Raw genomic sequence first — 27687 nt, forward strand, 5'->3', positions numbered from 1 at the left:
TGAACTAACGTTTAGTTTATTTATGCTACGCAGTTTGCGCTCTATCGTTACGATAGAGAGAGAGAGTATCACGGTTTCACTTTGCAGAAAGAGTAAATGAATATTTTTTAATAGATATTTTATGAAAGATTTTCTTTGAATAGTCTTCGTACTGTTTCAAAGATGAACTAACGTTTAGTTTATTTATGCTACGCAGTTTGCGCTCTATCGTTACGATAGAGAGAGAGAGTATCACGGTTTCACTTTGCAGAAAGAGTAAATCGATTCTGACGTTTTGTTCATTCTTCTTTCAAAGCTTAAATGTTTTAAATTCTATTTTAAAGGAACTTTTTAATTGAAAAACCTTTCAGTTTTTTTCCTTTGGTCAAAAAACCTGTTTTTTTGACGAAACGTAAGTGGGCTCTTCTCTTCGGTGCGAAATCAAGAGAGAGAGAGAGAGAGAGATAGAGACGGAGAGAGAGAGAGGAGAGAGAACGTTACGATCTTTATCTCGTCCCAAGCGAGTAACGTTGTTCTCGAGTTACTCTCGTCCCTAGTCTCTGTACGGGGAGAAAGGATAAAACGTTTTTAGTTTTTATTCTCGTCCCAAGGCGCTGTACGGTGAGAGATTGAAAACGTAGTTTTGATTGAACTAGTGTTTAGTCTCTTCCCCAGCCACTAATCTTTTTATCTTAAAATATGTTTACTGTTTTTTTGCTGGTATTAATGTGCTTACATTATACGACTGATTTCGCAATTATAACCTTTTGATGAGGGTAGAATTGCGTGCTTCAGGTAGAAATCAGTTTTATTCATACCTAATGTGAATTGTTAAAAAATTCGATTTCAGTGAAATAAGTGCAAAACAGAAAATCGTAGTGATAAAGTGATATTGCGCAAAGTGTTATCAGTGTTGCGACCGAGGGTTCGTCTGTTCGTGCCTGTCGTTCGCCTAGTCCGGGACCTCTTGCAAGCTCCCAAGCCCAGGGGAGAAGTAATGTCGTACGACTTATGGGTTCGAGAGGCCTTGATCAGCGAACAGACGTTCCCTCTATGGTATCAGGCGTATCTCACCAAGATCACCCCTACCATAAGGCGAGAGAGACGATTTTCTCCTCGTCATCCGAAGGCTTTTCGCATAAGAAACCGTGGAACAAGGTTTCGAGGCCCTTTAAGCGAAAGTCAGTCCTTTCAGGACAGGTCCAGCGTCCTGGTTTTAACTATTAGGACAGCTCTGACCCTATGCAGTCATCGGAAGACTGCTCGCCGCCTAAACAAAAGCGTAACACAGACTCCGAGAGTCTTTTTGTAGGCAAGGTTTTGCAGTCACAGACGTTACCCTCGTCTCTTACCGCAACCATTCCCGTTGATCCTAAATGGGTTGTACGGCAAGACATGCAGAATAAGCTTGCCTCTCTTATGGAAGACTATTCTGCCGATAAGGTTCACGTTGATCCTAGCCGTTTATCTCATCGAGATCCTGGCCTTCAGCCGCCCAAACGAACTTTTGTGCGTCCTGTTGACGTTGGCGTAGCTAAGTTACGTCAGTCACGATATGTAGAGCCTCACTCGATGCGGTCACGTGTTGATTTTCAGCCGCATTTGGACGTTAGGCCGCTTCCTAATGCTCCTGTTGACGTTCAGGACGTTCGCCAGCCAGCGGAGTTGACTTGTTTTGACGCTGAGCGTCAACTACCGCAGTCTAGAGTTGTTTTGACTGCTCAGACTAGGCAGTCAAAACAGTCTCGAGTGGACGCCGAGCGTCCTCCCGCAGTTGTTGTTGACAGTTCACAGACTGTTAAGCAGTTACATGACGTTGCGTCCTGGTCCGCTACTAATGCACCAGTGCGTGTGGACTCTGCTTGTAAAGCATTGCCACCACGGTAAGTCTCTCCCTTGCTTGAGACTCGGCTATTGTCGGACAAGGTTCCTTCTGATAAGGAAGTTGCTGTTCCCCCTCCTACTGATATTCCCTTGAGGACTCTGTCAGGCGGAGAGGAGCCTAAAGCTGCTTAGCCCTGTATGGACTTTAAATAAATCATGCTGATTTTTAAGGATCTTTGTCCGGATCTTTTTGTAACTGCTGCTCCTCGTTCGCCTAAACGTCAGAGTTTACACTAGGCCTAGCTACTTCGAAGCCGTTGTTTTATAAGCTAGTGCTCTCTCGCTCTTCTAAGAGAGCTTTACGTTTGCTAGGCGACTGGTTTATCACCAGGAGGAGTTTGGGGGAGACAGCCTTTGCTTTCCCTACTTTCAAGCTGGCTTATAGAGCGAGAGTCTGATATGACACGAGAGAAGTTCTCGGCTTGGGAGTTCCTGCCTCTGCCCAGATAGACCTCTCAAACCTCATAGACTCTCCCTGGCGCCTGGCCATGAGACGCTCCAAGATTTTACAGGTCGACTTCAGAGCTATTTTCGAGCGTTTGGAGTTTTGCTGTACAATTATGTCATGCATAAACAAGGCTTTCAGGGATAGCTCCAATGATCTGACAGCCACGTTCTCTGCAGGAACAAGTCCCTCAGGGATGGCTCCAATGATCTGGCAGCCATGTTCACTGCAGGAGTACGTAAGAGGCAAGTGCGCTCAATGTGTTCATTGTCAAGACAAACTTCACGATGAAGTCTACCAGGCTGTCTTGACAGCATTTATGGAAGGCGACTGGATGGTCTCTCTCGACCTTCAGGAGGCATACTTCCACATTCCTATACACCCGGATTCCCAACCGTTTCTGAGGTTTGTTTACAGGAATGTGGGGTACCAGTTTCGAGCCCTGTGCTTTGGTCTCAGTCCTGCGCCTCTCGTGTTTACGAGGCTCATGAGGAATGTGGCAAAATCCCTCCATCTATCGGGGATCCGAGCCTCCCTGTACTTGGACGACTGGCTTCTCAGAGCATCGTCCAGTCTTCGCTGTCTGCAGGATCTACATTGGACGTTGAGTCTGGCCAGGGAGTTGGGACTTTTGGTCAACCTAAAAGTCCCAACTGTTCCCATCCCAGATTATTCTATATTTGGGGATGGAGATTCGCAGTCCAGTTTTTTTTTTTCGGGCTTTTCCGTCTGCCACCGAATAGAACAAGCCCTGCTCGAAGTCCAACTAATGCTGAAAAGAAAATGTATGTTCAGTCAGGAGTTGGAACAATCTCGTAGGGACTCTCTCATCCCTGGAGCAGTTTGTCTCACTAGGGAGACTACACCTTCTGCCTCTCCGGTTCCATCTAGCCTCTCACTGGAACTAGGACAAGACGTTAGAGACGGTATCATTCCCAGTCTCCGAACCAGTAAAGGTATGCCTGAAATGGTGGGACAGCAATATCAGTCTAAGAGAGGGACTATCCCTAGCAGTCAAGAACCCAAACCACGTGTTGTTCTCAGACGCGTCGGATTTGGGTTGGGGTGCGACCCTGGACGGTCGGGAATGCTCGGGTCTGTGGACCTCAAGTCAGAAGAGCGTGCACATCAACGGCAAGGAGCTATTAGCAGTCCACTTGGCCTTGATGATATTCGAAAGCTTCTTCGAAACTAAGTGGTAGAGGTCAACTCGAACAACACCACAACTTTGGCGTACATCTCCAAGCAAGGAGGCACACACTCCTTCACGCTGCTCGAGATCGCAAGGGACCTTCTCTTATGGTCAAGAATTCGAGGCATCTCCCTGTTGACGAGATTCATCCAGGGGGACTTGAACGTCTTGGCAGACTGTCTCAGTCGGAGGGGTCAGGTGATACCCACGGAATGGACCCTCCACAAGGACGTGGGCAAGAGTCTTTGGGCTACTTGGGGTCAACCCACCATAGACCTCTTTGCCTCCTCGTTGACCAAAAGGTTACCAATCTTTTGCTCTCCAGTCCTAGATACAGAAGCAATCTACATAGACGCGTTTCTACTGGATTGGTCTTTTATGGACTTATATGCATTCCCACCATTCAAGATAGTCAACAAGGTACTGCAGAAGTTCGCCTCTCACGGAGGGACAAGGTTGACGTTGGTTGCTTCCCTCTGGCCCGCGAGAGAGTGGTTCACCGAGGTACTTCAATGGCTGGTAGACTTTCCAAGAAGTCTTCTTCTAAGGGTAGATCTGTTACGTCAGCCCCACGAATGTCCATCAAAGCCTCCCCGCTCTTCGTCTGACTTCCTTCAGACTATCGAAAGACTCTCAAGAGCTAGAGGCTTTTCGAAGGAGGCAGTCAGTGCGATTGCAAGAGCTAGGAGAGCTTCTACCATTAGAGTATACCAGTCGAAGTGGGAAGTCTTTCGAGACTGGTGCAAGTCAGCATCTGTGTCCTCGTCCAGTACCTCTGTAGCCCAAATCGCAGATTTTCTTTTACATCTGAGAAAGGTTCGCTCCCTTTCAGCTCCCACGATTAAGGGCTACAGGAGCATGTTGGCTTCGGTCTTTCGACATAGAGGCTTAGATCTTTCCAACAATAAAGATCTCCAAGATCTCCTTAAGTCTTTCGAGACCTCTAAGGAACGTCGTTTGGCAACTCCTGGATGGAACTTAGACGTGGTCCTAAGGTTCCTCATGTCAGACAGGTTTGAGCCATTACATTCAGCCTCCCTGAAGGATCTCACCCTCAAGACACTTTTCCTAGTGTGCTTGGCTTCGGCTAAAAGGGTCAGTGAACTTCATGCCTTCAGTAAGAACATCGGCTTTTCTACAGAAAAAAGCCACTTGTTCACTTCAACTTGGTTTCCTGGCCAAAAATGAACTGCCTTCTCGTCCTTGGCCTAAATCTTTTGATATTCCTTGCTTATCAGAGATCGTAGGCAACGAACTGGAAAGAGTATTATGTCCTGTTAGAGCTCTTAAGTTCGATTTAGCTCGTACTAAGTCATTACGAGGGAAATCTGAGGCATTATGGTGCTCAGTTAAGAAACCTTCATTGCCTATGTCAAAGAATTCTTTGTCATATTTTATCAGATTTTTTTAATACGAGAAGCTCATTCTCACTTGAATGAGAAAGACCGATGTTTGCTTAAGGTTAAGACGCACGAAGTTAGAGATATAGCAACCTCCGTGGCCTTCAAGCAAAATAAATCTCTGCAAAGTATTATGGACGCGACTTTTTGGAGAAACAAGTCAGTGTTCGCGTCATTTTACTTAAAAGATGTCCAGACTCTTCACGAGGACTGCTACACACTGGGTCCATTCGTTGCACCGAGTGCAGTAGTGGGTGAGGGTTCTACCACTACACTTCCCTAATTCCAATATCCTTTTAATCTGTCTCTTGAAATGTTTTTAATGTTGTTTTTATGGGTTGTTCGGAAGGCTAAGAAGCTTTTCGCATCCTGGTTGATTTGGCGGGTGGTCAAAGTCATTTCTTGAGAGCGCCCAGATTAGGGGTTTGATGAGGTCCTGTTGTATGGGTTGCAGCCCTTGATACTTCAGCTCCTGGGAGTCTGTCAGCATCCTAAGAGGATCGCTGGGCTCCGTGAGGAAGACAGACTTACAAGGCAGAGTAATCGTCTAAGTCAACTTCCTTACCAGGTACCTATATATTTTGGTTTTGTTATATTGATAACTGTCAAAATGAAAAAACTCTTAGCTTATACGCTGTAAACATAATTAACTCTGGTCTCTACCCACCGCCTTGGGTGTGAATCAGCTATTATATATTCACCGGCTAAGTTAAATATTTAAAAATGATATTTTAATTATAAAATAAATTTTTGAATATACTTACCCGGTGAATATATAAATTAAATGACCCTCCCTTCCTCCCCAATAGAGACACAGCGGGACGAGAAGAATTGAAGGTTTTGTTGACATACAAGAGTGGTATCTGGCCGACAGTTGGCGCTGGTGGGCACACCCGCAACCTTCATAGCGATCGCTCGCGAGTTTTTTGAGTGTGTTTTCTGTCGAGCCGCAGAGTTGCAGCTATTATATATTCATCGGGTAAGTATATTCAAAAATTTATTTTATAATTAAAATATCATTTTACTAATATATCCACTACTCAGAGGGCTTCTCAGTATCCCTTTTGCTGTTGGCTTCATCTGCTTTTTATCTTTCTACTTGTATCTGTCCCTGCCTTCTTCCATTCCTCAGACCAACCTCTGTTGTGCAATTGTGTGCTTCCCCAAATTGAACCTGTGTGTCGCATGGCCTCCTCATCAACAGCACTGGACCAAAAATCTTAGACGAAACAATGAGGGTTGATGACTTCATCAGACCTCGATGTTATGTTTGTGAACAGTTTACTCTTTTGTCCTTCTCAAGAGGTTTTGCGACATTAATTCCTTCCTTCTCCCAGATCATTTCTAATTGCTGGAGCTTCGTGAATCACGTTTCATCAGGAAGGACTTTGTCACAAGATTGGGTTTTTGGATCGAAGGGGTCTTGGTCACCCTTGTCTCTATTACTTCTAATGCATTTTTTATACTTTGATTCTGGTTTCATTTCATCCATCTTGTTGTCTTGTTTTTTCTTTGACATAATTTTCCCTCTAGGGAAACTGAATGACTTCCATGGTCCCACTACAAAGCCATATGGTCCAAATTCTATAGATTTATTCAGAAGGGGTTGCTGACTGTGCCCCTCAAGCACTGCACTGTAGACATAGCCATAAGGTCTTTACTCCATTCTCTGGTCCATCTTTTATTTACTTTTGACTAAACAGGTTAATTGTAGAGTGTTTCCCCATTTGCAACTATGACGTTGAAGAGTCTCCCCGGTCCTAACATTGACTTTTATGGCCCAACCATTCGAACCTTCCATTGGACAGACAACCTAGTTTTGTCTGGACACAGATTGGAGCTTTGTACTTAAAGAAATCCTGCATCAACCTCGTAAGGGTTTAATTGATTAAAAGTAGTTATGGGGGCTGATGTGGTAATGCCCCTGACTCTTTAGTTTCATTGGTTACTGTAACCTCACCATCCTTTTAACAGATGAGACGTTCGGGGCAGCCTATAGGTCTATCTTCTGATTCATCGCCAGCCGTTACTTGGTCCTCCTAGGTCCTAGCTTGGGTGGAGAGAGGGCTCGGACACTGATCATATGCATATATATGGTCAGTCTCTGGGGCATTATCCTGCTTGGTAGGGCAATGTCACTGTCCCTTGCCTCTGCCATTCATGAGCAGCCTTTAAACCTTTATCTGAAAAGGAATTATTGTGTTTTTGGTGGTATAGCTAATCTGAATTGGAAAGTTTGACAATTGAAAAGGGCCAAGATTCTCTCTGAGTAAATGTCCATTTCCTTATTCTTGTGTTTGCAGATGATTAAAGTTGCAAATAGTTTTGCAGTTTGCAACAACCAGAACTTACATAGAAGGCATCATGCTTTAAATGTTACTCTTGCTTAGGTTGACAGACTACAAGATTAGAAATCAGGGACACTTGAAATTCCTCACCATTTATATGAATTTATACTGACATACACAGCCAGGCAAATATATTATTGAACATAGATATAATTATCACGCACTTGTAATTGAAAAACACAGAGCTAGAAATTTAATGGGAATAAATAAAACAAAAGGAAAGTAATTTAGAAAAATTCCTATCCAATGCAAACAATAAAAAATGAATAGTTTGGAAAATTAGTAATTAACATAAACATTACATTAACTAAACTTAACTTTCTTTTTATGTAGAGCATTTTATCATAAAATAAATTTACTTAAAGCAAAAATCTAACTCAAATCTCTATTCTTTAATTATATTTCCCTGAAGACTTTCGTATTTCATGAGTTTTGACAATGACGATTTAACAGTAAATGAAGAATATGAGACATGAAATGTTAAATACTCTGAACGAACAAGGTAAAACGACAGTGGAGGTCCTGTAGAGAGTGGGGTTCCCCTGCTGTATGGGACTGGAAAAGCAGCCATCAAAGTAAGTAAGTTTTACTTTTTTCAGTAGGTCCTCTGTAGCACCGGTCAACAATTTTCTTTACTCTAAAAGTTAAAGTTTCAAGGACATTTTGAGATAGCTTTTACAGAAGGAACATTCAACCTGTTCCGCTCTTCAGTCCACAGGACATTAGTGAGTGAGGATTCACACACAACATTAGCATTATGTTGAACTAAAATCAGGACAATAAGGGTGTCCCAGAAGGGTCTATGCGAGACAGAGAACAAAGGATAAAATCCGGGATGCGTGACAACCCTACTCTTGATATGTTTAAAGAAATGTAAGGTGATAACAATGAAAGGCTCAGATATATTCTTAATCATGTTATTAACGAAAATCATCAATTAACTTTGTTGCAGGGGCCAGAAAGTGCCACTCCATAAAAAGGAGGGAATAGTCATTACACACACACACTCTCTCTCTCTCTCTCTCTCTCTCTCTCTCTCTCTCTCTCTCTCTCTCTCTCTCTCTCTCTCTCTCAGAGAGTCAGACCTTGAACCACTTCTTTCATAAAGATGTTGAACACACACACACACACACATCTTGCATCATTCCATCCACAAAGATGTTGAACATCATTCGTGCAGATAATATAATAGCACACATTTTTTCACATTTCCACTTTCCTTTTCTACAAAATTCCAATAGGCCTACAAACACTTTATTTCTATCATAAACATTTTAATTATTCTCAATTTATTTATTGGTTTCATATATTCCATTCGCTCTCTATAATAGTTCAGTAAACATTATGTAATAAACCTTTATCTATATCCATTTATTCTACATACATTCATTCTTTTACTTTCCCAACTTCTCACTTCACTGTTTAATTATAAAGATTCTATGTCTAAACTTACTCTTTCCTTCCTTATCAGTCCCTTTGTCACCTATTACACTTAATAATCAAATCTATACCATAAACGAGATATAACAAATAATTTCATGCACGTAGGCCCATTGTAGAACCGTTTCAAGCTTTCAGTTCGAATAAGCTGTGTTTTGGTGTCTTTTAGAAATCAAATGGTTTATGGTATCAATATCACAGGTTTTTTATTATTATTTATTTTTTTTTTTTTGCTGTTATCTTCATTCCATTTACTTATGTGATTATTCCTCTCTCCAATTCTTCTATTTAATTTATGTATTTCGGTAATACATATTTCTATAGACCCATGACTAGCTTCACATATTTTTCTGGATACACACACATACACACACACACACATATATATATATATATATATATATATATATATATATATATATATATATATATATATATATATATATATATATATATATATATATATATATATGCAATGATATTCTATATAAGAAAAATAATTTTTACTCCACTATTTAAGTATATAATGTAGTTTTAATAAAAGTCCTGCTTGACCTAATGTTATTTTGAAGGTAAAATGATTATAGGTCAGATGTCTTCTTTAATAATCGCTTTTTCCAAGAAGAAGAAAACTCGCTATTATTCAATGCTGCTTTTGCTGATACAACGTTGCAAACTCTGGTTAAATAAACTTAGTATTACTTCAAGTACAAATGTTGGGGAATTTTGCTAAATCTATCTGAAATATAGATGTCATATTTCGGGCATTTAATAATAATTTTAGTATTTAAAAGGCATTTTGTATATGATTGGTTTTAATATACTAATTATAAAGAGTTTATTAACACGGTATTCTTATAAGGGATTTAAACCAGCAAAACTTTTAGTCATACTTTGAAAATCTCAAAAAACGAGATTAATTCATGAACCTGGTACCTTAGAGATGTATAAATTGATAAAATTATTCTACAGTTATAATATATTTAATTTATATCACATAATTCTTCAGATTAAGGCAACTAAATCACTTAACTTCATCAATGAAACCCAAATGTAGATTTACTGAAGTCTCTCCTAAATTTCCTTTGTCATTACAACCAGTTTTCTTTAAATCGAGAATTTCCTCGAATCTACAGTTTATTATTTCGAGTGTAAATAAAATCGTCAGTCTTATATTTTATAATACAGTATATCGTAAGTTATATATCTTTCTTAATGTTGCTCCAGTCTAAAAATAGCATAATAAAGAAATTCTTGTCTTCATATAAAGGTTTTTTGTACATATATAGGTCCAGTATATACGTATGTGTATGGCATCCTATAACCCATATCCTGTAGGATATCGAAGCTGCAGAGATGTATTATATTTATATTAATGGATATTGTAAGCGTTATATATTGTCTATGGGCCAGAGGTAACCTCCTAGCAGGATCCCAAGAGCATAATTATAAAGGACCTACTTCAGGTTAGTGTTTACCTTGAGGTCAGGTTGACCTTAGGTCAGGGGCTAAGGCACGCCGGTCAAGGTTAAGAGGTCAGTATATATTTGGGTTTAATGCCGCGATTTAGCCTTTATTCTTTTTTACTATTAATAAATATCTTGTCCTTGCTCAGGGATTTTGGTTGGTATAGCCTGAATTGGATTTGATTTATGCGTAGATTAAATCGTGACAATTGACTAAGAGATCACCATTTCCTATAATTTGAATTCTGCATCATATTATCAGCCCAAAATAGAACAATCTTAGGCCCCTGAGATGTACTTGACACCCCTAGGGTGGGGGTGACCGTCGGTTGGGGTCTGCGCTCGTGAAACTTTCACAATAATTATTGTGGTATTTCAGGTTGATCTGTTTTCTCGAACTTTGCTATTTTTCTAATTGACCCTTAAAACCTTGACAAGAAACCTGCCACAATGACCTGCATTTAACCTGTCTTGGCCTACACATAGTCCAGCCTTGAAATGACCTCAAATTGTAAACAAATTGATATTATAGAATATCTCCTTGTCAGTCTAAGGACAGAATCTCAGAGTTAGGTTAGTTAAGGTTTTGGTCAATTTCAAGGACGGTTCATTCCAGGAGATGCTGATTTTGGCATGCCGTGCTCAGCGGGAGTAGGCGTCGCAGCACTTATGGTCTGTTTATTCCTGGGGCTATTTTACTTTCCTTAGCAAACTCTGAATCTCTTCCCTTCTCTTTCTTCCCATTTTACTCCCCAGTTTTCTTCCATTTTCTATCATTCAAGATATATACCCAATATTCAAATCTAAATGGTTTAGCACACTGAATAGAAATGAATTACAGTTGTACGACAATGTACATTTATTCATTATCATTTATTCAATTGGGATTTATATTGAAAAATAATTCACTTAGTAATTTAAACTAAGACTATATAATTTTTTGTTTATTTTATGTTTCAGACTTTTGCATATCAAAATGAATACTGTATTACCATTGAGCATTGCTTGTAGACAGATGGTTGACTATACAGTACATTAATGTGTTACCTTGAGCAGAGTCAAACATCTCTCTTATTCCTCATAGTTTTATCATTTTCATTCCTTATTAAGCTGTTTTCTTATGTGATTATGAATTCCATGCACAGCACAATATGCAGTATTTCATATTTATTTCACCGCCTTGTCATCGCCTTGTGGTATCAAGCTGATTGTCCTAATCTTTGCTGTGGCAGGAGATAACACCCGTCATATTGTCAGGAGTCTCACCACAAAGGTGACTAAGACAATCGCCATCCAGCCCCATAGCAGCTCAGCTTATCGGGTTCCATCATTGCCGTGACTATAGACCCCCTCGTTTTCTTCGGTGTTAGTAAAGGCAATGCTGTATTCAATGGAGATGCAGCTGGTTCCTTATTCTGCCATTTATAGAAAGAAGAAATGAAGAGGATCAGATAAATCCAGAAACAATGGAATCCATTGCGTTGAATTCTCTTGTCCAAAGACTGAATCAGACAGGTATTGGCTGAAGGGACATCCACTGAAGACTCCTCTTGTTTCATTGGTGAGTTTGGGAATCAGGGTTTTGGGTACCATATCATACTATGGAAAGATAAGTAGGGTTAATATTAAGAACAGTTCCCTCTGGATTACTATTCCCAATGTGTAACAGGCCGTGTCATAGATCTCAGTGGCCTTTGGGTTAGGTTACTTCCCTTTTATATCTTCCCTCTTGACCGTTACATTTTCTTATTTTTTAGTCTCTGCCCTTTAATTAAAAAGTCTGGCTTAATAATTCCTTTATAATAATTACTATATACTGTATTGTATGATACTGTACGTATAATCATTATCAACTTCTTGGTGAGCTTTAGAAATAAGACCTCACTATTTTATAATACATTACAGTATTGTATTGAACTGTATTCTAATATCTACTACTAATCAGATTGGTTCCATAACTGGAATACAAACCTACGCTATTTATTTTGGCGTAGCTGAAATGAAGAGCCATTAAAATTTAGCAAGGGTTAACTGCCCATACCGCTAGTTAGCGGGGGTAGGGAGACTAGCTTGCTACCGCTCCCACTCACACACCGGTGATTTAGCTCACTTTTGCTTTTGGCTTGGATGGTATACGGTTGTTGCCGTTCCTCATCCTTCGCCATTACTGAATTCTTTTGTGCTTCTTCTTTGTGATAGTGTATGTGTATGTTTACTTCTGCGACCATGCACACCTGCCTTGGACTCGATGGCTGGCCCTGCGGAACTTATATGTCGGCAGTGGGGACCGATCGCCACAACTTTTGTCCCGCCTGCAGAGATCAATGGTGTGATTGTAACAACCAGTGTAGTGAGTGTCGGAAGTGGTCTACCTCCCAGTGGGAGAGGTTTGGGCGACGAAGGAAGTCTAAGTGGGATATCTCTCTTTTGAAGGTTCCTTCAAAGGGGGAAAACCTAAGGCTTCTTCTTCAGTCTCCCGACCTTCCTCCAAAACTCCTACTCGTTCGGCCTCTTCCGAGAGACTGTCGAATAGTAATGTAGACCTTTTCAATTGCGGCCAACCCCGGTCTTCGAAAGATGGTGTTGCTTCCCCTAGCGAAGCTGCCCCACTTCTCCCCCCGGGTGAGGTCTTGTCTATGTTTTTTGTTTTACAGGCATGATCGTCCTTGGGGCTTCCGGGTCCGCCCTCCAAAGATTCCTTGCTACAGCTCATCCTCCGGGGTGCAAGTGTGCAGCCGTTGTTGTCAACTTCGGAGGTAGATCCTCTTGCGCTCATCGACGTTGTGGTGTCAGAGGTGTCTTCTGTGGTTTCTGCCCACGCTCCTGCCCCTCCAGACTCTCCAGCTGTTGCTGCCGACTTAGTTTCCCCCGTTCCTGATCATCCTTTGAGGGGGAAACTTAGTCCTACATCTGTCTCTCTTGCGAGTGTTTCTCTCCCTCGGTGAAGTTCTTTCATAGAGACTCCTCTTCGGAGAACTTCTGCTGCTCATGGTCAGCTTTCTGATCCAAGGTCCCCTAGAGGGTGTCTCTGTAGCAGAGCTCACCCGCCGCTTCACCCTAGAGGTTGTCCTTCACCATCAGAGAAAAGACGCCACTTCAGCACTTCAGCCTCGGCATCGCAGCCGTCCCTCGCAGAGGAGTCTCCGCTTCAGTCGTCTCCTGGCCCTCGACCTTCGCTCGTTCCTGGACCTTCTCCCGAGAACGCTGCTGCTAGTCCTCGGACATTGGTCCTGGACTCTTCTGTGGATTGTTAACAATCTCCATCGGTGGATGTTCACCCTTCCAAAGGGCACATCCCTGTTCCTGTGCTTCGTACCAGCTGACCTGCCGACCTACCATCACCATTCCTGTCTCCGGTACAGTCTCCTTAGGCCCTACCTAAGTTTGCAGCTGCGTGCCAACGCTCTCCAGCTCGCCAGCGCCCTGCAGTGTACCAGCGCTCACCAACATCTCGTCAGTGCCAGCCTGCTCTGCCACGCTTTACTCAGCACGCACGCTCTCCAGCTTGTCAACGCTCTACAACGCTTCGGTGCGAGCCTTCACCTGCTCGTCCTCAGCACCTTCCAGCACAACCTCGCCACAGAGTGCAATGTTTGCCAGCTTGCCAGCGCTCACCAGCCAACCTACGATCGCCGGCGCAACCGAGCTCGCCGGCGCAACCGAGCTCGCCTAAACCTCAGCTCGTGCCCAGGCAACTTCGGTCTCAGGCTTGCCGCTCCTGTCTTATAAGACAGCTACAGCGCTCTAATGCACACCAGAGGTCTCCTGCATGCCAACGATCTCCTGCGTGCCAGCGCTTTCCTGCATGCCAGAGCTCTCCTGCGTGCCAACGATTTCCTGCGCGCCAGCACTCCTGCGCTCGTGCCAGCGCTCTCCTACATGCCAGCACACTCCCGCATTCGTGCTAGCGCTCTCCTACGCGCCAGCGCTCTCCTGCGGGACAGCACTCTCGCATGCGCCAGCGCTCTACCATGCGCCCGCACTCTCCTGTGCGGGAGAGCGTTAGCCAGTGCTCTCCAGTGCCGAAGCTTCCAGCTGCTCTCCAGCAACCTCCTGCGCAATCTAAGGGGACTGCACAACACCCTGCACATTGTCTTAGTGCGCGCCGCTCTCCTGCATTCCCTTGCTCTCCTGTGCATTCTAAAGAAGCTGCACAGTGCTTTACTGTGTACCAACGCTCTACGGCACAGCAGCGCTCTCCTGCACACTTGTGCTCACCAATGCACCAGCGCTCGCTAACACGCCAGGGCTCACCTGCTCACTCGCGCACTGACCAGCAATAGGAACATCACATTGACAGTTCAGCATCGCCTCGTTCCCCACGACGCAAACGCCTTTCAATGCGTCTACCGGTGAAAGGGGAACAGGCCTCTACAGAAGGGTTTAGGATTCCGAAACTGCCTTCCTCTAAGGCGGACCCACCTACAGCAGAGACTCCTCGTAGGGAACCTTTGGTCCCTTTCCTTTCAGGGGATCTGTCTGACAGTGCGTCAGTCAGTCAGCAGCCATGGTTCAGTGCTATGGTCAGGGCAGTGGTACAGACATTCAATCCTCCTCTGTCTGGCTGCTCTTTAGAGCATCCTACAGCTCCAGCAGACCCTCTGCAAGGAACCATGACTTCTTCTCCCCTGAAGAGGAAAAGAGGAGTCTCAGATGCAGTCACTTCCTCTAGGGTAAAGCTGACTCCTATTAGACCATCAAGGCCAGCTCTTCCTGCATCTTCCTCCGGATACTCTCCAACCTCACCTCTGCCAAGGAAGTCGCGTGAGGAAAGCCCTCCTCCCTTCCACTTTCGGAAAAAGCCTCACCTCAGACGGTGAGTTCCCCACCACCAACGGAAATCAGAAGGGACACGACATCTCGGCCTTCGATGCTGGAGTCCTACCTCCTTCCTCGGAAGGAGTCTAAGGACTCTAAGACTCTTTCAAAGTCCTCTTCTAGGACTTCTAAGTCTTCAGAGACAGCCGGTCACTCGAGGGATGTCTGCGACCCACCACGAGAAGAGCTCTCAGGGATGCCGAGAAGAACTGTCGGGGATGGAGGCAGGAGACTTTGCTGCAAGTCCAACATCGGAAGGAGAGTAAAAAGATTCAGAACATGCATTCTGGGAGGTTGTGCCTCTCATAAGGGTTCTCAATGGGTTTACCAACCCAGAGATACTCCCTCGGTAGGCTATGGACACGGTCTTAGACCGTGTCTTTGGCACCTAGAAACTCTCAAAGACCAGTGGAGCCTTGCCCTGGTCTCAAGGGCTGAAGGGTGTCAGGGCTAAGATCGCCCTACAGCTATCTGAACATGCCTCCTCCCAACGTTCCGGCTCTGCCAAGAAGCTTCTCCCACCTCCTCGTGTCCAACAGAGAAGGTATTTTGAGATTCTGGAGGAGCCTCGTCCAGCTCTTTCTCTCCATCACTCCTTGGAAGAGCTCACCAAGGGAGTCTCTCTAGAGAGAGACTCCAATCGACAGATCTCTTCCTCAGCATCCGAGATCCTTAACCAGGAGAAGGTCACGAAGTACGCCATGCAGGCTACTTTGTGGCTAGATGTCAGATTAGGGACCTTGAGAATTCTGGTACAAACAGGATTTCTCCAAGGAACATACCAGGAAATCAATGGAGACGTTCCTGCTCTCAGGCACTCGCACGATCGAGTTTCTCGCCCGCCAAGTTTTGAACTTGTGGGCGAATACCATACTGAAACATCGGGACGCGGTGTCTGAGAGGTTCCATCAACAACTTCCAAATGTCCAGATTACTAGGCTCAGATATTCCTCTCTAGAGGGAGCCCATCTATTTGAGCCTAAGGACATGGAACATACTTCTGAGAGATGGAGGAAGTCTCATCAGGACTCCCTCCTCCATAGGGCTTTGACTTTCAAGCCCTATAAACCACCAGCTCCTCAGCAGTCCCGTCCAGCCAAGACCACGATGAACAAGACAGCAGTGAAGATCATTGTCTAAGAAGCTCTAGGCAGTAAGTCCTCCAGGGGAGGAAAATATCCTAGATGTAGCGGCCGAGGCCGCAAACGCTAGGATAGGCACCCTGCTTTTCCACCAGTAGGGGGATGCCTACAAGTTTGCTCAGGCAGGTGAAAGCAACTCGGGGCCGAACCCTGGACAATCTCTGTGATTCGTCTAGGGTATTGTGTCCCGTTCATAACATTTCTCCCTCCCCTGACCAGGAATCCAGTGTCTATAGACTCCTTTGCCGTGGGATCAGCAAAGGGGCTGGCCCTTCGTGCAGAAGTCCAGACCCTGTTGAAGAAGGGTGCTCGCCAGGATGTCCTCGATGGGTCCTCAGGCTTCTTTAGTCGACTCTTTCTTGTGAAAAGGGCGTCTGGAGGCTGGAGACCAGTCATCGACCTCTCAGCTCTGAACAAGTTTGTCAAACAAACTCCGTTCAACATGGAGACAGCAGACACAGTCAGACTAGTAGTAAGACCACAGGACTTCATTTGCGCACTGGACCTAAAGGACGTGTACTTCCATATCCCATTCCATCCGTCTTCAAGGAAGTACTTAAGATTCAGCTTAGACAACAGGAAATACCAGTTCAAGGTACTGTGCTTCGGTCTTTCCACAGCACATCAAGCTTTCATCAGTGTTTACCCTAATATCATCTTGGGCACACAGGATTGGCATTCGTCTCCTTCCCTATCTTGACGACTGGCTAATCCTGGCAGACTCGGTGTCAACCCTTCTTCAACACCGAGACAAACTTCTAAGACTTTGCCAAGATCTGGGGATCATGGTAAATCTCGAGAAGTGTTCCCTGCGTCCTACACAGAGACTGGTATACCTAGGCATGATGATAGACACCAATCTCCACAAAGCCTTCCCATCAGACAACAGAATAGCAAGGTTGAGGAAGGTCGCAAGACCCTTTCTCAGATGAGAAGAACTTCAAGCCCATATGTGGTTACGTCACCTCGCTCACCTTTCATCACTGGCCCGTCTAGTTTCCAACGGTCACCTGAGGATGAAATCTCTCCAGTGGCAACTCAAGTCCCGGTGGAATCAGGCTCTAGATTCTCTGGACATTTAGATCCCCATGGGATCAGCAGAACAGACGGACCTCGAGTGGTGGGTGGCAAATGAGAACCTACGAAACGAAGTGGATATTCTCGACCTTTCCCCGTATTTGATGCTGTTCTAAGACGCTTCAAAAAAAAGGGTTGGGGCTCAAGTGCTGCACCGCTCGACCTCAGGCCTCTGGTCAGAGTCAGAAGAGTACCTCCACATAAATCTCTTAGAGATGAAGGCCGTCTTTCTAGGCCTTCAACAGTTCATGGCGGGCCATTCAGTGGTGGTGATGTCAATAACCCTCATAGTTCCGCTATGGCATCACGTGGAATGGTTTCTGGACCTACTGTAACTCCTGACGGAGCCCCCAAGAGAACTCCCTCCACTACACAATCTACTGAGACAACCACATGCCAACATATTCCACAAAGCCGTAGCTTCGCTACGACTTCACGGCTGGAGACTATTTAGCATCTTCTCTGAGAGAGGATTTTTGCAACAAGTTGCAATCAGGATGTCTGGACACCTGCAAAAGTCATCAGCAGCAGTCTACCAGGCAAAATGGAAGGTCTTCTGTGGTTGGTGTCGTAGAAGGGGTATCTCTCCTCTCGATGCCAATATTCCAGCAATAGCAGAGTTCGTCGTGTATTTGCGGAAAGAAATGCGCCTGTCAGTCTTGGCGGTAAAAAGCTATCGCTCAGCCTTAAGCCTCGCCTTTACACTGAATGGAATGGACATTTCTTCATCGATAGAACTCTCCTTACTCATACGGAGTTATTGACTTACCTGCCCTCAGTCTGAAGTGAGATCTCCTTCATGAAACGTGGTTTGAGTTCTCAGGTCTCTTAAGAGATCTCCCTATGAACCATTACGCCAGATAACAGATCTCCACCTAACTTGGTAGACAGTGTTCCTGCTAGTTTTGGCTTTGGCCAAGCGAGTCAGTGAACTTCATGGCCTCTCATACGACATCGCTCATTCAAGGGGATGGGGAGAGGTAACGTTCAGCTTCGTCCCTGAGTTTATTGCTAAGACTCAGAAACCAGGAGTAGTGGATCCTCAATTCGACTCCTTCTAGATTTATTCTGTAAGAGATGACCCTGATCATCTTTCACTCTGCCCAGAGGAGTTTGATGCTGTACCGTAAGAGAACAGCCGTAGCCCGTCCTCGTGTGGTGCACTATTTGTCAGCACAGGAAGGACCAAGAGGAGGGTCACCAAGAACACAATCTCAGCATGGATTCGCAAGGTCATAGATCAAGCACTGAATCCAGACCCTCCTCCTTCACGTAGCCCCAGAGCTCATGATGTCGGGCGTAGCTATGTCCTTGGCATTCAAGAGGAACTTCTTAGTGACGTAGGTTCGTCAGGCTGGGGTGTGCAGAAGGTTGAAGGCACTGTTACTTGGTCTTAGTCTGCATGAATGAAAAGGTTTGACTGCCTCTTATTCTTTTCTTCATTCTCTCGTCTTGGGGAAAGCAGCATCCTGGGTTCTCTGCACAAGCTGACCTCAAACCACGGTAGGTAATCCGTGCTCCCTGTGTACCTAGTATTAAGCTAATACTGTTGTGTCCCCATACCCTGGTGAGGTGGTATTGGGAAAGTCTTGGTTACAACATTTTTTCCTACTAAAGACTCGGAATAACTTTACCTGGATGGTCACACTTCTAAATATCTCAACACAAAGCTTGCGTATGCCACGGACCTTGCATAACAAGGTTTTAGCGAGGCACAGGGACCTCTTATTATGAGTACTAACATACTCAGATAAGGAGCCCCTGGGTAAAAGCCAAAAGCCAGATTAGCAGGGACATCCACCCTTCCTAATGGGTGAGTCACTCCTAAATAAATAGCATAAGTTTGTATTCCAGTTGCAGACAAATGTCAAATTCGTAGATAATTTGTATTGTTCCTAAGGATACAAACCTTAGCTATTTATACAAACTTTTCCGCCAGCCCTATCCCATTTGAAGTCCTACTACCCTTGCTAAATTTTAATTGCTCATCATTTCAGCTACGCCGAAAGTAAAACCCCTAAATAAATAGCTAAGGTTTGTATCGTTAGGAAAATACAAAATATATACGAATGTCATTTGTTCTGTAACCGAAATACAAACCACGCTATTTACATTGGGTTTACCTTTTAGCGTAGCTGAAATGGCGAGCCATTAGAATTTAACGAGGGTGTATTATCCCCGCGCTAGTTAGCAGGGGGGTAGGGGAGTGGTAGCTAGCTACCCCTCTCCCCCTCACACACCGGTGAACTGCTTCACTTTCACTTTTGGCTCGGACATGGACAGACGTCTCTGTGTTTGTCCTCGCTTGGCAGCCATTGTTTGTTTTGTCTTTACTTAATCACTTACTTTTCTTTTACTCAATATATATGTAAACATTTTTTTGTGTTTATGTATATATTTGAGTATAGAATATAGTAAGTAAGTTTTCTTTTCAGAGTTTGTGCTTGTGTGTGTAGTGTACGATATCTCCGTGGAGCCCTCGGCAGTTAGGCCACCATGGTGTAATTTCATGGTTCGCGATCGAGTTTGACTTCGGTCTTTCTCTCTCTCTCTCTCTCTCTCTTTGAGGTCGTTCACCCTTTTACTACGTTACTTTTACTACGTCTGAGTAGCTTCCTTCTCGTGTGGGTGGGGTTGCTACGCCGTACGTTTTCTCTCAATTAGTTTGAATCTAATTGTATTTGTTGATTTTTCAGCTTTGTAGAACGATTCCTTTCGGGGTTTTCGTTCTTTCTTTAGTGTTCATTCATTTTTAAATTACATAATTACATAGTTACATAATTATAATTGTTATAATTCTGTGTTGGTTACAGCTCTCCTTCCGTGAGTGTAAGTGGTTGTGTGGGCACGTGCCTGTTGTGTAATTCTTGTGTTCCTTTCCCTCGGGATTCCTCTTTGGAGCCTTCCCGGGGGAATGAATGTTAAGTAATGGTTTTTGTTTTTATTTTTCACAGTTACCGATCTAGTTCGTTTCTGTAATGTGACGATGGAGTGAGCTGTCTAGTTGAGGCCTGGGGATTTGGCTGTTGCTGCCTCCCTTACAGATCTTCGTCAGGGGCGGGTCTCCTCCTGGAAGTACTCCCGTGACGATTGACAGCTCTCCAGTTCATTTTAGATCACTCAGGAGGCTCGCCTCCTTGGGTGGGTAACTTTTTTCCCGAGGGAAGTTTTCCTGTCCAGGCTTGAGTTTTTCCCCTTTTGGGGGGTTCTTCTCTTGCCTTTTTTCGTGCGACTATGCTCTTGGTGCTGAGCGGTCGCACCTGCAGTTATGCTCAAGGGGCTGAGCAACTGCAGGAGCCCCTCTTCGGAGGATTGCTCTTTTTAGGTCACTGTCTGACCCGTCTCTTCTACGAAGTGTTTCTCTTTCATTCGCGAGAGAGTACACTCATAGAGACTCCTCTTCGGAGGACCCTTTTGCTGTTGTTGCTGTTGGCCGCCTTCGCCGTAAGGCTCACCGTCCGCTACGTCGTAAGGGCCTCCCATCTCCCTATAAGGGTGCTAAGAGGCACCTTTTTGAATCTCCGTATGCAGCCTACAGCTCCTTCTTCTTGACCTTCCGCCCCTGGTGCAGATGGACAGCAGTCTGACCTCGTCTTCGGACGGACTACGGTTTTCCGACGGACAACGGTCTTCCGACGGTCAACGATCTTCCGACGGACATCGGTCTTCCGACGGACAACGGTCCCTTCAGGGCAAAGGGTTGCCTCCCACGGGGGTGCTTCCCTTGCGGGTCAGGGTTCCCCTGTGTGCCCTTCTTCAGTGTTCTCTCCTGCTCAGTGTTAGCGCACAGGCGCTCTCCTGCTCATCAGCGTTTTCCTGATCGCTAGCGCTCTCCTGTTCGCCAGCGCTCTCCTGCTCGTCAGCGCCCTCCTGATGATCGTCGCTGCTGTTCCCGTTGGTTCCTGATAGGCGCCCACGTTCGCCCGCGCAATCTAGAACTTCGGTTCAGGTCTTGGACAAGGTCTCTTCTTCTACGCACAGGATTCCACGCGTTGCCTTCTGCTCGCCAGCGATCACCAGCTTACCAGCGACCACAGACGCGTCAACGTTCGCCTGCTCGTCAGCGATCTCCTGCGCGTCAACGATCGCCATCGATCTGCCACGCGTGTCAGGTCCCCTGGACACCATCAGTAGCGATCTAGCACTCGCCTGCTGTGGACCACGATCTCCTGTAGCTGAGTCTTGCTGTGGATCTCCTCCTGCTCGCCAGCGCTCACCTTTACCTCTGTCCTTCTGTGCGCCAGCTTTCTTCAATGGCCAGCGCACATCCGCGCGCCCTTTTCTGCCACGCGCCAATGGGCGCCAACGGATTTTCCTGACCGTCCAGGATCGCCTGATTAACAGCTCGCTTTATCGCTCACCTTCCTGATGCACCTGCGCGCCTTCTGTTTAGTGCGATGCGCGCTAACTATCCCTAGTCTCTTACGTGTTAGCGATCGCCTACGCGCCCGCACGATTCTTCGCCTGCACGCTAGCGTTTTGTTAACGCACCACCGCTCGCCAACGCGCCGTTGCTTGCCAATGCGCCGTCGCTTGCCAACGCGCCGTCGCTTGCCGACGCGCCGTCGCTTGCCAACGCGCCTTCACTCGCCTACGGGCCATCGCTCGCCAAGACGCGCCATCGCTCGTCAACGCGCCATCGCCCGCCTACGTGCCATCGGTCTCCCGACCGCCTGCGCTCACCCGCACGCCCACGTGCCTGCGCGATCACACGCCCGCGCACATGCGCTCCAATGTTCGCCCGCGCGCGAATCGACGGTATTCCATCGCGCGAACCGACGGCGTTCCGTCGCGCGAACCGACGGCGTTCCGTCGCGCGAACCGACGGCGTTCCGTCGCGCGAACCGACGGCGTTCCGTCGCGCGAACGTCGGCTCGATTCCTGCAGTATCCATTGCTCGCCTACGTGCCATCGGTCTCCCGACCGCCTGCGCGATCACACGCCCGCGCACATGCGCTCCAATGTTCGCCCGCGCACGAATCGACGGTGTTCCGTCGCGCGAACCGACGGTGCTCCGTCGCGCGAACCGACGGTGCTCCGTCGCGCGAACCGACGGTGCTCCGTCGCGCGAACCGACGGTGCTCCGTCGCGCGAACGTCGGCTCGATTCCTGCAGTATCCATTGCTCGTCTACGGGTCATCGCTCGCCTGTGAACTTTCGTCTGCGCTCCTGCGCTCCTGCGTTCCTGCGCATGGGCGCTTCCACGTCGGCCACGCGCAAACCATGATTTGCCATCGCGCGAGCACCAGGGCGATTGCGACCGCGATTCCCGTCGGGGTTTCGCAACCTGGCCAGCCTGGCAAGTCTTCTGGAGCGTATTTCCAGAACACAGTCTTCACCCCATAAATGCAGAGCATGGTACATGCAGGAGCAGGAAGAATCTTCAGGGAGGTCTGAGCAACATTCTTTCCAGATCCAGAACCTGGGTTAGCCCTTCTCCATCATTCCCTGGAAGGGTCTTGCCAGGGAGCTTTCCGTTCGAGATTTCTCCGTCGGGCAAGGGGTGACTGGTTTAGCCCTTCCTCTTCTCCATCCCGTGGAAGGGCTTACCAGGTCCTTTCCCTCCTCGGTTGTGACCCGAGGTTTTGTACAAGGAAGCTCCAGGAAGATCATGGGTACTTTCCTCCTCTCGGATCAAGCACCTTGGCGTTTCGTCGCCAAGTTTTGAACTTGCGGCCAAGCTCGATGTTGGACCATCTAGACGCAGTGACCGAGGGCTTCCTCTCGGAGTCTCCTCCGTGAATGTCGACAAGCTCAGACACTCTTCCCTCCTTGAGAAGAGCTTGTTTGTGCCCAAGGACAGAGACATGGACAGCGGTTGTGCGGAGGAAGTCGACTTCCGTTTTCACTCCTCCAGGGCGCTTTCTTCCAGACCCTGCAGGCCTCCAGCGCCTTTTCTTTCAGCCTCGTCGGCTTAAGTTATCGGACCAGCTACGGCAGCTAAGACAAGGTGTCCATTAGCAGTCCCCTCCTGTCAGGGACAGGTAGCACGGGAGGCTCTCCCGGGGGGCATAATCCTTGAGGGAGCGGCAGAGTTCACAAACTCTAGGATTAGCAACCCCCCCTTGCAGGTCTCATGCTGGGAGGATGCCTAAGGTTACTCATCCGGATAACAGCTTCCCGATGCCGATTCCTGCACGATCTCCGTGATCCGCCAAGGATATCGCGCCTCGCTCTTACCATCTCTACGTCTCTGCAACGAATTCAGTGTCATTGAACCTCTATGCCATGAGGTCGGCAAGAGTTTTGCCCGTTTGGGTAGAATGATCCATGCCTTAGGAGAAGGTCCTCCATAGGGTCGTCGACGGCTTCACTCCCCGGCTTCTTCAGTCGATCCTTTCTCATAGGAAAGCATCTGAGACGGGAATTCCGTCGTCGACCTCTCAGCTCTGATCAAGTTTGTCGAACAAACTTCGTCCAGCGTGGAACAGCAGAATCGATCAGACTGGTAACGAGGCGACAGGATTCCTTAGGCCCTGGATCGGAAGGACGGGTATTTTTAGTTTCCATTCCATCCATCTTCCAGGAAGCTCTTGGAATTCAACCTAGACTTAAGATGCAGTGTGGCGATCCCGCCGCGGCATCGCAGGTTTTTCCTCAGAGAACTCTCCCTGCTTTCCTCCTGGCCACTCAGGAGCAGGCTTCCGCCTCCTTTGCCTTTTGGAGGTCTGGTCAACTCCGGTAGGCTCAGGTTCGACCTTCTTCAACGCCGGGACAAGCTTCCGGGTCCTTACCATGAGTGAGGGATCATGGTAATTTGCTAGGAGCCTTCTCTACTTCTGCCCCAACATCTGGAGTATCTAGCCATGATATTGAGTCAACGGCCTTACCACGTTGGAAACACCGCTTCTCGTCCGTCCAGCGAAATTAAGCAACGTCGGGTCTGGTCAGTACTTGGATGGGTGACCGCCTGGGAACGCCAGATGCTGTTGCCTCCTTCTCCGAGCCTTCCCTTCAGTTGACTGTGGCAAGGCTGAGGAGAGTCGCAGTACCTGTTCTCAGTCAAGCAGAGCTTTCAGCCCTACCTTGGAACGTTTCCTAGGTCTCTTTTTCTCATTGACCCGTCTGAAGTCCCGAATGGTCGCCTCAGGATAAGTTCCCTGTGGGGCGGCCCAAGTTCCGGTGGTATCAACGCAACGATTAACCGGACTTTCTGGCCCCTATGGGACCAGCGGAACGTTTAGACCTCCAATGGGTGTTGATCTATGGAACCTCTTGATGGGAGTGGATATTCTCGTCCTTTCCCCACATTTTGATGCTGTTCTCGGACTCGTCGAAGAAAAGGGGGGGGGGGATGTTCCGGTTCAGGCCTATGGTCGGGACCTGAAGGATACCTCTCCATCATTCAGGCAGGCTTAGGGGCCGTAGTCTGGCCCCTCTACAGATTCTACAGCTCCTGCTGAGTCGCTTCGTGCGCGACGACTTCATGGTACTGGCGTATTCCAACCAGCAAGGGACGCATTTTCATACCTTCGCATCTTGCAGTAGAGATACTGAGATGATCCGAGATCCTTTCACTACCACTATCGGCTCGCTCATTCCGGGCAGAGGAATGTTCTCTCCGGCTATCTGAGCGGAGCCTCGCAGATAGAGGGTACCTGGGGGTCTTTGGCCTTTAGTAACCAGCAAGTCCTGGCCTGGGGGACCTGATCGCGACAGCTTGGAACTTCAAGCTTCTGCTGTTCTTCCCCCCAGTCTCAGACCCCAAGATTCTTTGGCAAGTTGCATTCCGGTGATGGTGGGACGACATCGACGCCTGCGTCTTCCCACCATTGTTGTCTGTTGAGAATGGGTCTCAACAAGACCAGGTTGTCTGTCAACCTTTGAGAGCTCCACTATGACTATACGCGGAACGGTTTCCGGACCCTCTGCTTCCCCTGACGGAACTCCCGGGAGAGCTTCTCCCACGGCACAGGCTACTCAAACAACCACACTACAACATCTTTCACGAGCCGGGGCATCGCTTCGGCTTCACGCCTGGAGACACTACGCCTCCTCCTCAAGAAGAGACAACCCGCTACAGTCGCGGGGCGGAGGTCGTTTCACCTGCGATAGTCATCCGCAGGGGTCTACCAGGCGAAGTGGAGAGTCTTCTGTGGTTGGTGTCGTGGGAGAGATACCTCTTCCCTTGAGGCCTCTTCTCCAGCAATAACGAACTTTTGCTTTTCGGCGGGAGGAAACTCCTTTCCGCTCTCGGCAGTGAAGCCTGTCGCTCAGCCTTTCCCTGGCCTTAAGGCTGAGAGGAATAGACTTTTTCCTTCCCTCTGGACCTTTCCTCGCTCATGCGAAGCTGCGACCGTCCCTGCCCCCAGTTGGAGTGAGACCTCCTCCATGGAGCATGGTTCGGACTTTTTAGTCCCTTAAGAGATCTTCTCAAGAACCATTACGTCAGGCCTATGATCGTATTCCGTCTTGGGGGATGGTGCTCCTGCTCACTCTGGCCTCGGCCAGTGTGTAAGCAATCTTCTTGGTCTTGTACGACTCCGCCCTTTCTAAGGAATAGGGGAAGGCAACATTCAGGTTCGCTCCTGAGTTGTTTGCTAGACTCAGAATCTTGGGGTCCCGGCCCTTCAGTCCAACTCCTTCAAGATTTCGAGTCACCCTTCTGTACCAGATGACCCAAACCTCCTTCTTGCCAGTAAAGGAATCGAGGGGTTATCTTTGGGAACAGCTGCAGTTTGTCCTCACGTGCAGCCGTGTTGGGAGCACAAGAAGGACACAAGGGAGAGTCACCAGTATGTTCTTGTGAACAGTACGTGGCTCTGTATTTATTTGTTGATTTTAGCCCCGTTCAGTGTTGATTCTCAAATTGGGTATCAATAACATTCCATGGTCCTTTTTGTAGTTTATTATATAAACCATGAGCCCTTAATTGAGTATAACTGAAAACAAAAGAAAACACTTTTAGGCTAATGCCTACAAAACTGGTAGGGTGCCATTGGCTATATCAAAGGTACAAATAAAAACATAATATCAAAAAGGTACAAAAATACATACTATAAGCAAATTAACGTATCTTACCACAATTTTGGGGACTTAATCCATTAGATATACAACATGAAGAAATCCATGACAAGTAAGTCACATTTCATGTGCTTGAATCTGAGGCAGCAGTTGTTGTGATTGTTTACTTCTACCTTGGTAGAATGTATTTTAGTATAGTTTCAAGACTCTGATATAACTGGGTGTTCTAATGACAGTAACACCAGTATACCTCTTCAGCTCGGACTCAAGGACATTCATCTCGACCTGAATCCAGACCCTCCCCCGTCACGTCGCCCTACAGCACGATGTCGGATACATCGCAACGTCCCTCGCCTTGGAGTAATACTACCCTGTGACGCAGGTGCTACAAACTGGGGTCTGGAAACGTCTAATGACCTTCGCAGCCCGCTTCCTGCAGGGCGTGACCCACAGAAGTTTCGATACGTTTTCTATCGCTCTGTGGTGGCTACACAACAGCTGGTCTAACCTCAGGCTCCTTTTTGGACAGGTAGCAGAAGGTTGAGGGCATTGTTATCAGGTTTTAGTCTGCATGAACGAAAGAAGTATGTCTGACCCTTACTTCTGTCTTCATCGTCCCCTCTACTGGGAAGCAGCATCCTGGTCTCTGCATAGCTGACCTCAAACCTCTGCAGGTAAACCATGCTTCCTTGTGTTCCGAGTATTGAGTCAATACTGTCGCGTCCCCCATACCCTGACGAGGTGGTATTGGGAACGTCCTAACCCAGAGTTCCTTCTGGAACTCCAGGTCAACTGCCTAGGATGGGTCACACTTCTTCCTTCACACACAAGCTTATGTAGGCCACACGGTTCCTTGCGGAGCAAGGAACTTGTGAGGTGCAGGGACTCCTTTTCTCGAGTGCGACTCACTCGGATTCTGAGTCCCCGGGTAAAGCCAAAGCCAGTATGGCTGGGGACTTTCCACCCTTCCTAAGGGGTAAGTCACCCTATGTAAATAGCGTGGTTTGTATTTCAGTTACGGAACAAATGACAAATTCGGAGATCATTTGTATTTTTCCTAACCATACAAACCTTAGCTATTTACACGTATTTGCCCGCCAGCCCTGTCCCCCAAGACAAGTCCTACCTCTAAGTGAAGTGAAGCAGTTCACTGGTGTGTGAGGGGGGGAGGGGTAGCTAGCTACCACTCCCCTACCCCCCTGCTAACTAGCGCGGGGGTAATACACCCTCTTTAAATTCTAATGGCTCGCCATTTCAGCTACGCTAAAAAGGTAAACCCAATGTAAATAGCTAAGGTTTGTATGGTTAGGAAAAATACAAATTATCTCTGAATTTGTCATATGCATATGTACTGTACTGACTAACCAGGTTCTGTCTATGACCATTTTCTTTGGTGGTCAAGTATACCTATTCTTTTCCAGCCTTGGGTTAGTTTTAATAGTGTTCTGTACAACATTATCTTTAGCCAAGTCAAGCATTGCTCAATATTCTTAATAATTTTATGATTTTTATTCCTTAATAATTTAAGCATA

General features: G+C 46.7%; 1 protein-coding gene, 1 long non-coding RNA gene and 1 pseudogene across 7 annotated transcripts in view; all 3 read left to right on the forward strand.

The window, feature by feature from the left end:
* The window catches only part of LOC137643796 (uncharacterized), a 703394-nt gene that overhangs the window by 371774 nt on the left and 303933 nt on the right, over nt 1-27687 (forward strand). The window lies entirely within an intron of this gene.
* The window catches only part of LOC137643798 (uncharacterized), a 96128-nt gene that overhangs the window by 40972 nt on the left and 27469 nt on the right, over nt 1-27687 (forward strand). For 3 of the 5 annotated variants that reach the window (XR_011045067.1, XR_011045070.1, XR_011045071.1), the window contains exon 1: nt 11341-11715. The exons of the other annotated variants lie outside the window; for them this stretch is intronic. This is a non-coding gene — a long non-coding RNA (uncharacterized lncRNA). Of the gene's footprint in view, nt 1-11340; nt 11716-27687 lie in introns of those variants that run through there. 5 annotated transcript variants of the gene reach the window in all.
* Nucleotides 24008-24126, forward strand: LOC137644685 (5S ribosomal RNA; annotated as a pseudogene).

This window comes from Palaemon carinicauda, chromosome 7, assembly GCF_036898095.1.
Source record: "Palaemon carinicauda isolate YSFRI2023 chromosome 7, ASM3689809v2, whole genome shotgun sequence".
NCBI classification, from domain to species: domain Eukaryota; kingdom Metazoa; phylum Arthropoda; class Malacostraca; order Decapoda; family Palaemonidae; genus Palaemon; species Palaemon carinicauda.